Raw genomic sequence first — 12,488 nt, forward strand, 5'->3', positions numbered from 1 at the left:
ATCCAGGGGGTAGTGTTCCAAGCTTCCACAACATTCTATCCTCATTCTGACATAAAATAAAAGAAAAACTTAGAATTCAAACAAAGAAAAACCCATTAAGGTTTCTAGCTAATTACTTCAGATTTACTTCAAATACTTTAAAGTAAGCATCATAGGAATTAACATAAATAAGCCACACTACACACTTACCATGTTCTGCCACTTGTGATATATTCCAGTTATATCTTGGTTCTCCCATTCTTTGAGATCAAATACATTCATCCCATATGCCCAACCACAGGCATTAGGATCAAAGTGCTTGGCTAGGTGCGGATTGGAAAAATTAAGGTATTTGTCAAACCAGTGAAAGCTTTCTCCATAAGTTTCCACTGAACCATTAACCTTTCCATGAAGATCTACTGACCACAAGGGCATCAAATCTTTCTCCACCACAATATCATTATCTAAGAAAAGGATCTTTTCCATTATGGGATAAACTTGTGGAAGATAGAAATGAAGATGATTTAGCATGGATAAATATTTTGGATTTATATATTTCAAAATTGGAGGAATGCGCTAAGAGTTTAGTCAAGTGATCTACCTTGAAATAATACTCTTTCATAGCTGCGGATTCAAGTTGAAGAAGCACAGGGAAATAGGAGGAATTGAGCCATTTAAAATCATCAACATGTTCCACATGTGTCGTAGCTTTCCCTGGGGGATTAAGTAAAAACCACAGTTTCATGGCCCCAAAATTTAACTTGTCTATGATGAGATGAAATACATGTTTCTCAGATTCCCACAAACACATGTAAATCACCTACACTGAGATCCAAATATTAAATGTAAAATGCAGCAAATTTGTTGGACTTCCAAACTTTAGATTAATTTAAATTAATAACACTTCACCTAGTTGAATTCACAACCACAAATGCAGCCAATACATTGTCAGAAAATAATGCATAGTGATATAGAGTTGGATCCTCCAACTTGTCCTTTTTAGGAAATTATCGCTTTTCAAGAGGAAGAAAGTAATAAGCTATGGTCAATCGCATGGACAGATAGTGCAGGCCCTTGGGAATAGACTTTGTTGGCACTTGACTTAAAAATTTACTTTTCTTTTCCAAGGTCCTTACTTGCTCATCTGCAGATTGAAGGATGGCTTGCAACTTCTATGTTACTATCACACAGCCATAAAATTGTTCTCTAGACTTGGATAGGAGATGATCCATAGCCTTGATCTTCTCAGGTGCACTGAAACATTCATATCAATTATCGGTCATGAAAAAGAGAATGAAAAGTAGAAATATTGACACACAGACTGCAACTTTAAAAGAAACAAAGGATATGAACACCAAATGCAAATGGAAGCACTTACTACTCTTGATTTAGAAGCAGCCAAAGAGAAAATCTAGGGGTAGTGTTCCAAGCTTCCACAACACTCTATCCTCATTCTGACATACAATAAAAGAAAAACTTAGAAATCGAACAAAGAAAAACCCATTAAGTTTTCTAGCTAATTACTTCAGATTTACTTCAAATACTTTAAAGTAAGCATCACAGGAATTAACATAAGTAAACCACACTACACGCTTACCATGTTCTGCCACTTGTGATATATTCTATTTATATCTTGTTTCTTCCATTCTTTGAGATCAAATGCATTCATCCCATATGCCCAACCACAAGCATTAGGATCAAAGTGCCTGGCTATGTGCGGATTGGAAAAATTAAGGTATTTGTCAAACCAGTGAAAGCTTTTTCCACAAGTTTCAACTGAACCATTAACCTTTCCATGAAGATCTACTGACCACAATGGCATCAAATCTTTCTTCACCACAATATCATCATCCCAGAAAAGGATCTTGTCCAGTTTGGGATAAACTTGTGGAAGATAGAAACGAAGATGATTTAGCATCGATGAATATTTTGGGTTTCTATATTTCAAATTTGAGGAACGTGCTGAGAGTGTAGTCGAGTGATCTACCTTGAAATAATACTCTTTCATAGCTGTGGATTCAAGTTTTCAAAGTACAGGGCAATAGGAAGAATTGAGCCATTTAAAATCATCAACATTTTCTACATGTATCGCAGCTTTCTTTGGGGGATTAAGTAAAAACCACATTTTTGTGGCCACAAAATTCAACTTGTCTATGACGAGATGAAATACATGTTTATGAGGTTCCTCCAAACACAAGTAAATCACCTACAATGAGATCCAAATATTAAATGTAAAATGTAGCAAAATTGTTGGACTTCCAAACTTTAGAGTATTTTAAATTGATAACACTTCACGTTAGCATTCATGACAGTTGAATTCACAACCACAGATGCAGCCAATACATTGTCAGAAAATAATGCATAGTGATAAAGAGTTGGATCCTCCAACTTATCCTTTTTAGGAAATTTCTCTTTTCAAGGGCAAGCAAGTAATAATCCATAGTCAATCGCATGGACAAACAGTGTAGGCCCTTGGGAAAAGTCTTTGCTGCCAGCTGACTTAAAAATGTACTTTGCTTTTTCAAGGTCCTTACCTACTTGTCTACAGACTGAAGCATGGCTCCTAACTTCTTTTTTACTGTCGCACAATCATAAAAATTTTCTCTAGCCTTGGATAGGACATGACCCATAGCCTTGATCTTCTTGATGTAGATCAGAATCTGCATTAGACTCACCCAATGTACGCTGACATTCTTTAATACAAAGCATCAATTCATGCTATATTTCAAGATTATTCCTAGCCTGGAAGATGCTTGAATACACCGTAGCCATGATCAGTTGGTCTCGCATCAATCTACAGTTGAGTCAGAATTCTCTTTCTCATTCTCTCGCCTCCAAATGCTATATTTTCCCACGATAGCAGAATATACCTCCTTGGAACATTTAATTGTTGCGTTTTCAAGCTCAACTCGCTTTTCTTCATCTTGTTGAATCAACTCTGTTGACCTTTTCTCCCTCCTCTTTTGTCTCAATTGATGTAAGCATTAAACTACTATAAATTAAAGCATACTATGCTAAAATCTAATAAATATAAAAAATTTCTATCAGAGAAGTAACATTCAAAAAGGATTTTGGAAAATAATATAACAATTCCCTTTTCCATGAGAACAAAAAGTAGCGATCTAGTGTAGCAAAGAATTTTACCCTCCGTGAAACTTTTGTTGGACTTTCTTCAAGCTACAAATGGTCTGCCTTACAACAACCATTGTCCTGGGAGTTTGACTAGACATTACCTTACAGTAGGCTACCAAAATCATAGACCAGTTAACCAGGGAAAATCAAAAGTTACCATCAAGAGCATTCTCTTTGACGTCTCGATGTTCACTTCCTGTGTCATCCTCTTGAAACCTCGTAAGAAGTTCTTCGTCACTAGAAGTTTTTTTCTGCACCTCGTCATTCATTTTATCCTCCTTAGGATTTTTCTTGCCTTCTTCATTGAAGATCACACCATCTTGTTGCGAATGTAACTTTTCTGAACTATCTCCAGAAGTCATTTTCCTCTACTTGATGTACACCATTAGAAATAGAGAAGCACCCCTACCAATTTCAGTTTTCACTTCCTACTTAATACAACCCTACTCAACTACATAGATCATCATCAGATACGTTTCCTTACACGTTCAATAGAGAAAATAACCAAAATCTTCACCAATTGTACCTCAGAGTTAGTAATATCCCTTTGGTTTACTTCGGAGGGCTTTTCTAATACCCATGAGGAAGATAAATCATTTTGTCCAACAATATTTAAGTTTAGACTTCCCGAGTCCTTTATGTTAGCTGTTATGACATCAATCACTTGCCCAGTAAATAAAATTTATTTTCAATTCTCTGCTCAATAGGGGAGAAATCAAATTTAAGATATCCAAATGCAGCATGTTTCTTATGTTTGCCTCCTTTGGGAAGAGAGAGTCAATGCTCTCTATTAAACTCTACTTTCTCCACTCATCTGCATGTTCCTGTGAACCCCACAAATAAATAGATAAGAGTGATTTTAAACATATGACAGAGCTCCAGTATCCTCAATAATTCATCTCTATTTCAATCCACTCAAGTCGACTAAATTTCAGTTAAGGGACACTATTTATTTTCTGGGATTAGACTAACGTAAGTGCAAGTGCATTGCCCAGATCTTGAAAAAGAACAAAATGGCCATAGAAAAATAGAATTGGTTTTCAAGATGTGGAAAGAAAATATCATTTTAACATATCCATCTCCTGAGAAGTTGTGCCCTGCTATTTTAAATGACAAAAAATGTATAAAACGTCAGGTAGAAAGACTTGATGGAGAAGAATATCTATAAAAATATTGAAACACTAAAAAGGGTGTTGGTTTGCTATCATGCATATGATAAGATGGAGATTTCATTACACATCAATAATAAAATGGTGTGTATAATATCTATCATTTATTTTGGCAATGTGCTCTGAACAATGTGGGAATAGTGTGAAAATGATATGTATAGCAGAACGTAGCTGGTGAACAAGATTGTCGTTGTCAATTGGGTCTAGGTTGGGTGGATCAGAACTAGTTTTAGCTTGACTGATGAGAAGTGGATTTAGCTTTATGGATGGAAAGTGGGTCTAGCTTGGATAATGAGTGGACAGGAAGAATGATTGTTACCCTTCCCACCTAGATTCAATTCCCACAAGATTCAATTTCCATGAGTAAGATGCTGAACTGAACTCTTAACAAATATATTTTTATAATACCCATCCAGCTTACGCAGAATCTAGCGCACACTTAGTACCATCCTACTTAGAATGAGGAGTGCCCAACAAATTCACCGAGCAGTTGTCTAGCGAATTTACCAGTCATATGCATTTCCCTTTGTCAAAAAATGGAAAGAGCATTGTTATTTCTTGGTATCGGGATGAATGGTCTCATTATATTTGGCAAAGAAAATTTCCCTAGGGACAGTTGGTAAAACCTTTGCTCTTGCATGAGAGAGGTACAAACTTTGAATCTTTCTCCTGGTAGGTATTGTACCATGTTAATGCAGAGATGGAGTTCACAGCTTCACAGAGATCAAATGAAAGGAAACCTATAAAGAAAACTCACAAAATGTCTGGCAAAATGCTAGAGGTGCTAAACGTTTGACAATAAGCAAGGAAAGTATGTTTGATAACATTTGCGCCTTCAGATTCTGCGAAGAAAGCTAAAAGAAAAATCAAATTCCAAAGTAGGTCGATGGGGTTTTGGTTCAATGGTTAACCGGGGGTGGTGAAGGCAAATCAAATTTCAAAGCCGGCCAATGGGGTCTTGGTTCAATGGTTAACCAGGGGTGATGATAATTCCCTGCTAAGGCTCAAATCACATAAATACATTGTTCAATGGGTTCCCAATGAAAGGGATCTTCCTAAAATAGTATAAGACGACTACACTTCATTGTAATGGAGATCTTACTTGAGTGTTGTAAGAAGTCTACACTTCATTGTAATACTACCAGATTAAGAAAGGGCATGCTTGCCAATAAATATAAATTAAACACTGACCCACCCCAAAAAAAGAGACAGAAGCAACCTGACGAGGGAGGAGGGCAGGAAGAAGCTTACCAGCAAGGGAGGAGTGTAGGAAGAAGCTTACTAGTGAGAGAGGAGGGAAGGAAGAAGCTTACCAGTTGTAGATGTAGATGTGGAGTGACGAAACCTAGCTGCCAGAAAAACCAATGGCATGACCACAAAGATAACAAGGAAGCCCACCATAGCTATTTAATGATGAAAATCTCAACCTCCCCATCCTCCATTTCTACCACGCTAGTAGCCATACCACCCTCCATTCCACACACTTCCTCTTTTCACAGACATCTTTAGCTCTCAACCCTAACACCACTTTTCTCCTTCTCCTCCTCCTAAAGAGATATCAAGTAATCCAACCCTTTCTCAATCATAATCCTCTACATCAAACCCATATCATGGTTAGCAGAAATATAGGAAGTCAGCAACAACCAAAAAAACCCTTAGATCTCATATATACTTCAGAGCATTTGATAGAAAAATTTACCAAAGGCATTATAAAATGGATAGATCAATTGATTTCATGCAGTTTTGAGAAAGAAAGGGACACTGACATGGTAAAATCCTAGATGAAAATAGGCATAGGGGTTTGAAGTAGACATATTTGAGGGTCTCTATCTCTGTTAGCCTTTTTGGTTAAAAAATCAAAACATATAATTAAGGGAAACACATCATTCAGATTCAGATGTCAACATAGATGTTATTATTAATGGGGATCCTCACGAGTCTAGCTGACTGTTCATACACTACGACATAGGAAGAGGAAGAACAGGCAAGCAACATTGGGTATATATGATGCCCCTGAATGCACATCATGAGATTGTGTTTAAGATTCGCAATTCTAAAGCTGCGAGAATACTAGAGTGTAAGCACAAGAGAGAAGCTAAAGATATTGTGATCTAATATTTTAATGACCTGTTGATTGATTTCTCATTTAGAATGAAGAGAAAAAATTTGATGATTGGGGGAGAGAAATGATGAGTGTTCTATTGAGTAAAGGAAATACATCATTTTGAGGCCATGGATAGATCTTAATGGTCTGGGATGCCAGTGTTAGTAAAAGCTTACCTAAATGCCTTATGACTGCCACATGGATGAGTGTTACACTTACATTATTGATGCACTAACCATAGGAAGTTGGTATAATATTAATGCTTATGGGTGCTTACAAAACTGGGTTTTCATATACCTATGAAGTGTAAGGGAAGCAAGTACCCTTTCTTCAAGATAGGAGTAAGGCTGTAAGCTTTAAACCAGCCAATAGAGAAAATTTTTGTTAAAGAATACATTTTACACATCCTGTGTCCATTAGTATGAACCAGTTTATAAACATAGTGTTGGATTAATGTCGTAGCACTTCTAGAAGTTGTTTTTTTCTCAGAAAACATGTTGTATGTTGTCATCTGCTTCGAATTTTTCACAAGAAACAGTTGGTCCTTTAACAAGAATCGAGTGTGCCAACATGCACTAAAGAAGAGGTTATTAGCATTGCAAACCCTCTTCTCAGATCAGTATGTCAATTTTAAATTTAGTAGAAATTGGCAATAAAACATATGATGTTCTAGAAGCTAAAAGACAGACAACACAGGAATCTACAACTTCTTACCTCTATTGTTGTCATGTTTAGCTTGCTCCGCCAGAATGGTATCAAATTTAAGGTGAGGGCAAGGTATTAGAGCTAAGGTGAGGGGAAGCCCAAGCAAGGAAGAAAGAAATCACAAGAAGTATTCTGACAATAGTGACCTCCTTCCTCTTCAAAGATCAGTGATCGTGAAGCACTGAAACTCCTACTGTAAAATCCTAGGTTGCAGATCCCAGAAAGAAAATGAGATCAAGGCCCCATCAATCAAGCATCTCTAGGATAGAGCTCTCTATCAAATTGTTGGTCAAATGATCTATATCTAAGGCCTTTTGTCATGACTACATCTAGGAAGCTTTGGTTGCTTTAGGGTCAAATCTTCTATTATGAAATCACCCTTGAATTGAACTTGGTTTGGAGATAGTGTCTCACTTGCAATTCCTGCTCTGTTGCAGGTTTATATAAAATCATATCTGAAGATATAAAGTTCCTAGCATCTAAGCTCATATATATAATATTATTCTTGAGCTCATTGACATGCCTTCGGCCTTGTATTAGGGCTTTGTCTGTCTCACAGAGAAGTATAAAAGGCTACAAAAGGTAAGTATCCTCGGCTCTTCGACATCAATCAAGAGGGTTTGAAAAATAGTGTTCGTGATTTTCCATTGGGTATATGCTTATTAAAGGTAAAGGATCAACCTTTGTGCGTCTCTGAGTTTCTGGTATCAAAGGAAAGGGGGTTCCTGACAAATAAAGATCATTTCAAGCATCTTGAAATCTAAAACACAATGTTCTAAAATCTCATTTAAATAGGTATGACTATTATTGGTGTCTAAGCCAAATGCATCTCAACATTTCTTCTCATATCAACTCATTGAGGCAATCAGTACACACACGTGCATTTAGCCTAGAGCCATCACTTTTTATATGATTTTTACATCTTGGGTTTAAAAAACCTTTATATACTCTAATTACTAATTTCTTGTACCCATGCTCGATGCATGCTGCACATTATTTTTCATAGCTGCCAAATTTGCATTCCATCAGTTAAAGCTAGGATAGAATTAGTCTTAGTCAAACAAGTCTATTTTATTTGATTGATTCAAATTTAATTTAATTTACTATGGCTTTTCCTTTCCTTTAATTTACTCTAGTTTCAATAACCATCAAATCTTTCAAAGACAGAAATTTGATAATAGAACTGGAGTCAGATAGAGACTTACCGCTATGAGAAATGGATACAGTCGAAAGTTCTTCCCCAAGGCTTGGCAGGTCGACGGGCTCCATTAATTTTTTTCCCTCTTCCCCAAATTTATCAACGGCCTTTGTTGCAACAGCCTCAGAGGGGTTTTTGTTGCCTATGCTAGGGAAAATGTATAATTCCGAAGGGGATGTCCAACAACTGAAGCTTTTTCATCAGTTACTCAAGTCCAGAATTTCTGGAACAGGTCTATCAACCTTTTTCACTGCCTTGGAGGAGAAGGCGACAACCTATAGAGAGAGAGGGGCATTTTTTGGGTGACGGTGGAAAGGAAAAGCCCTGTTTGAAACTTATGTGGGTCTGGGGTTCCATAGCGAGATCAAGGAGCTGCACAAGTTCCAGTTAGGTTTCCTGTTCCCTACACAAAACCCCAACAATCCCCTGCCTCTATCAAACTAGAAGGTAAAAATAGGATACTCATAGCAAAACGTTGGTCTTCATTGCCGAAACCTCCTCCAGAATTCAAAAATTCATGGTTTGAACAAAATTGCTGAAACCTTCTCCATAATTCAAAAATCCAGGGTATGAACAAAATTGCATCACCCGTTGTTCTTCTTCCATTCTTGAAAGCTCCTCGAGGGTGCTCCTTGAGGGTTTGAACAAAAATGGCATCGCCAACCTTGAAATTTTTTTTGGTGACTGGTACGCAGGAGACAAAATGTCCTAAATGAAGTTATTAAATTGCCATGGTATGTTTTAACAAGCTCTTATGAAAAAATATATATATATCTTCTAATGCCTCTCAATGTCTTCCATGGGGAATTTTGATTATGATAAATTTAATAAATAAAATGAAATTTTAAGATGAATTCATGTAGTAGTGATTCAATCGAATGGAATCATTTTTAAATGCATTGGAAACTTTTTTTCGCGATGTTTTCAGATACATTTTTTTTTCTAGACAGTTTCACCTTTTTTGAAGGGGGAAGAGGTGATAATCTCTTGTAGTAGTGATTCAATAAAATGGAATCATTCTTAAATTTTTGGAAATATTTTTCCATGATGTTTTTAGACATTTACCCCTTTTCTAAAAAGTTTTACCACTTTCAAAGGGGCAAGAGGCGACAGTCTCTTGTTTCTCTTTCACAAAAGGTGTCATGTCACTCCTTGTCAAAGGGACTAGAGTGACACGCTTCAAAATTTCACATTCTGCCATGGTTTGAGTCCAGATTTTAAGCCAGTGAGGTGGAAGGGTCTCTAAGGTTGTTTTGGTGTATAGTTAGAAAAGAAAATTTCACTGTCATTCTCATTTTCAAATAAAAGCTCTTGGAAGAGCTTAGTCTTCTCTTTTTATCAATCTGATAAATAGTTTACATATGGAAGAGGGTATATCTTGGCTACAAACATGGGCTATAAAGTTTGGGGTGGCATGGGACAACAATAAAAAGGTTTGTTGACAAATGTAGATCCTCCCAATCTCCTCCCAAGGAATAGGCCTCGGTGCAAAATGGCTACATGAATCTTCAAAGGAAATTTAGGATGAATATTGTGCTCGCAAGCTAAAGTTTCATGAACAAGAGATTGGAAAGGATATTGTTGGGACGTTTAAGAAGAATTTAAAGCAAGATCCGTAAGCTCAGAAACCCCAAGGAGAAACCCAAGATAAACATATGAGCTCTAACCCTCGTCCCGAGTCATCCAAAGCTACTTCTTCACAAAAATTCTATTATTGGTGTTGGTGGATAAAGAAAAAAAGGAGAGGGATGCTAATGATAGGGAAGGGAGAGTAAAGATGAGATAGATGAGATCGATGTTCCCCTAGACAACACCATTTCCCCTATCCCCCAAAGTCTATTTCCTCTTCTTAATGAAAGGCATATTACATTAAATATATAAATAATTATAAGCCATGCATTTTGACGCCCTTGTACATTCTTTTTTATTAATGAAAAATATACGACTTACAAAAAAAAATAACACACTATACTCACACACAATGCAATAAGCAAGCCCCCATCGATGTTATGCACTACTTTAAATGGGTTTAATAGCCTTGGATGGCTCTAACAATCATATTTGAATGTATATGATGTTAACTAATTTAACCAACAAAACATGCCTTCGACAATGGTAACTAGACTTACATTCCATTTACTTCATTAAACAATCAAGTGAGGCTTTAATAATTGTAACCAAACATACAAGTTGTTGAACAAGTTAACCAACCTAACACAACTTCAATAGTGATAACCAAAATGTACATGTTACTAATCAATTGACCATTGTGTCATGCCTCTAACATGTGCAATTGAACATAAATGTTGTTGATGGGGTTGACCTATCTAACATATCTCCCACAATTGTAGTCAAACATGCATGTTGATTTGCTTAATCTCCTAGATAATGTTAATCAAAAATCCATATTAATATCCAACCTAACATGTCACTAATAGTGACAGTGGAATGTGCATGTCAATGGCTAAGCTAATTTACCTTATATGTTGTTCCTTGAGATGACTAACACATAGCTCACTAAGCTGACCAAGTAGACAAACCATTAGTTTTGTCATTGAAATAACATGCCTTTAATAGACACAGCTAAATGTACATGATGTTACACTAGTAAACCATCATGACAAGCCTTTAATAGTAGTAACAAAGTGTGAAAGTTCTGGATTGGGAAAACCAAACTAATATACCTATGATAATCACAATTGACCATTCATGTTTGTTGTGATCAACCCTTCAAGTTTTCCCTTGCTTCTATACAAAATTAAGCATTCCATGCAACTCTCAAAGTAACTTTGATACATATACAAATTAAGTTTGTATTTACATGTTTGATTTTTGTTAAGGTGTTTCCTCTTTAAAGGTCACATGATTCGATCCAATGGAAATTAAGGTATGTACACATCCATAGATTAAATAGTTAAAGCATTGAATGGAAGGCATCCCTTGTCTCACAAACAAGGGGGTATCATATGTCAACTTGGCAGCTACCTGCATTATAACTTAATATTAAATAATATTCTTATTTTTTCAATTAATATGAATGTTTCTAATATTTTATATATTGTTAAGGAGATTACCCCTTGACTAATTAGTGAAGTATTTAATACTGGATGAGAGAATTGTAAGTCTGAAATTTTGGCTACCATTGGTTAAGTTTGGTGTTTGTATTATGTCTTGATGCAAAATTAGATTTCACACCTCTCCAGGAATCAATCAAAATCATTTACACATACCAATCAAAGGCCTTCAATAGATGGTTAAAGAAGTGGTTGGTAGGAGTTCACTGTCATATCTATCCAAGGGTTTCCAAACTAGAGAAACAAGGGCATGTTTTTGATTTATGGGCTAACATTTGAAAGATTGCAATGAGGAGAGGAGTTGGTGGGAGTCCTTATTATGAAAGGGCCCTACACCTCTTCGTTTATTTATTAAGGTAGGCTTGAAATAAGTGATTATAGATATATGATACATATAATATGAAAACCACTCACATCACAACACTATTGACCATTTGCATGAGACATAACTTAATTTATTTTCAATATATCTTTGCTTTAGAAAAGGCAAGATATTCTACCAAGATGTAATACAATGATTCACCAATATTGGGCACCAAATAAATGACTTGGACCATAGATGTTATGTACGATGACAATCATCCACTATAAGCTATGATTATTAACCACTCTGACACCCCTCATTTATTGTCACACATTGAACATGCTCATGAAATTTGAGATCATTGGACATGGTTAACATGCTTTGGTTAACAGAATCTAGTATGGTGTGAGGGCCTTGCCTACAATGCAAGCTTTCTAACACCCTTTACAACAACATTTCTTCACAAAAGGCATTTGACATTGATTCCTAATTTTGCCGTTGTATATGAGAAAGAAACTAAAGGTTACTTCTCCCTTATCCAAGATAATGCTCTTGATTACAAATTGAACAATGTATCATGACATTTCCTTTCTCTCTTTGTGTGAACTTGCTCAATTAGCATCTAGATACCTTGTGAGACAAATGTATTGTATTTGGTATTGTGTCAATTATTCAATTTTTATGTCCTAATATTGTGTTAATGGCCTTCCAATGCATGGTCAGTCTTGAATTAAAATTTTGACATGGAAAATCCCAAATTTACAATTTTGGCAATCAGAGGCACAATGTTGGGACAATGTGTATTCATCTTGGTGTACAATGG

The 12,488-nt window shown here is 36.1% G+C and overlaps 1 long non-coding RNA gene across 1 annotated transcript; it reads right to left on the reverse strand.

Moving 5' to 3' along the window:
* Positions 1 to 929: 929 nt before the first annotated feature.
* LOC149213151 (uncharacterized) lies at positions 930 to 8,958 on the reverse strand. Its single transcript, XR_016250308.1, has 3 exons — positions 8,295 to 8,958; positions 1,358 to 1,433; positions 930 to 1,233 (listed from the first exon to the last, which is right to left on the reverse strand). It is a non-coding gene; the product is annotated as an uncharacterized LOC149213151 (long non-coding RNA).
* Between the last annotated feature and the right edge of the window lie 3,530 nt (positions 8,959 to 12,488).

This window comes from Pinus tabuliformis, chromosome 1_1 (assembly GCF_031772625.1).
Source record: "Pinus tabuliformis cultivar Carrire ecotype Pingquan chromosome 1_1, CPIR1, whole genome shotgun sequence".
NCBI lineage: Eukaryota > Viridiplantae > Streptophyta > Pinopsida > Pinales > Pinaceae > Pinus > Pinus tabuliformis.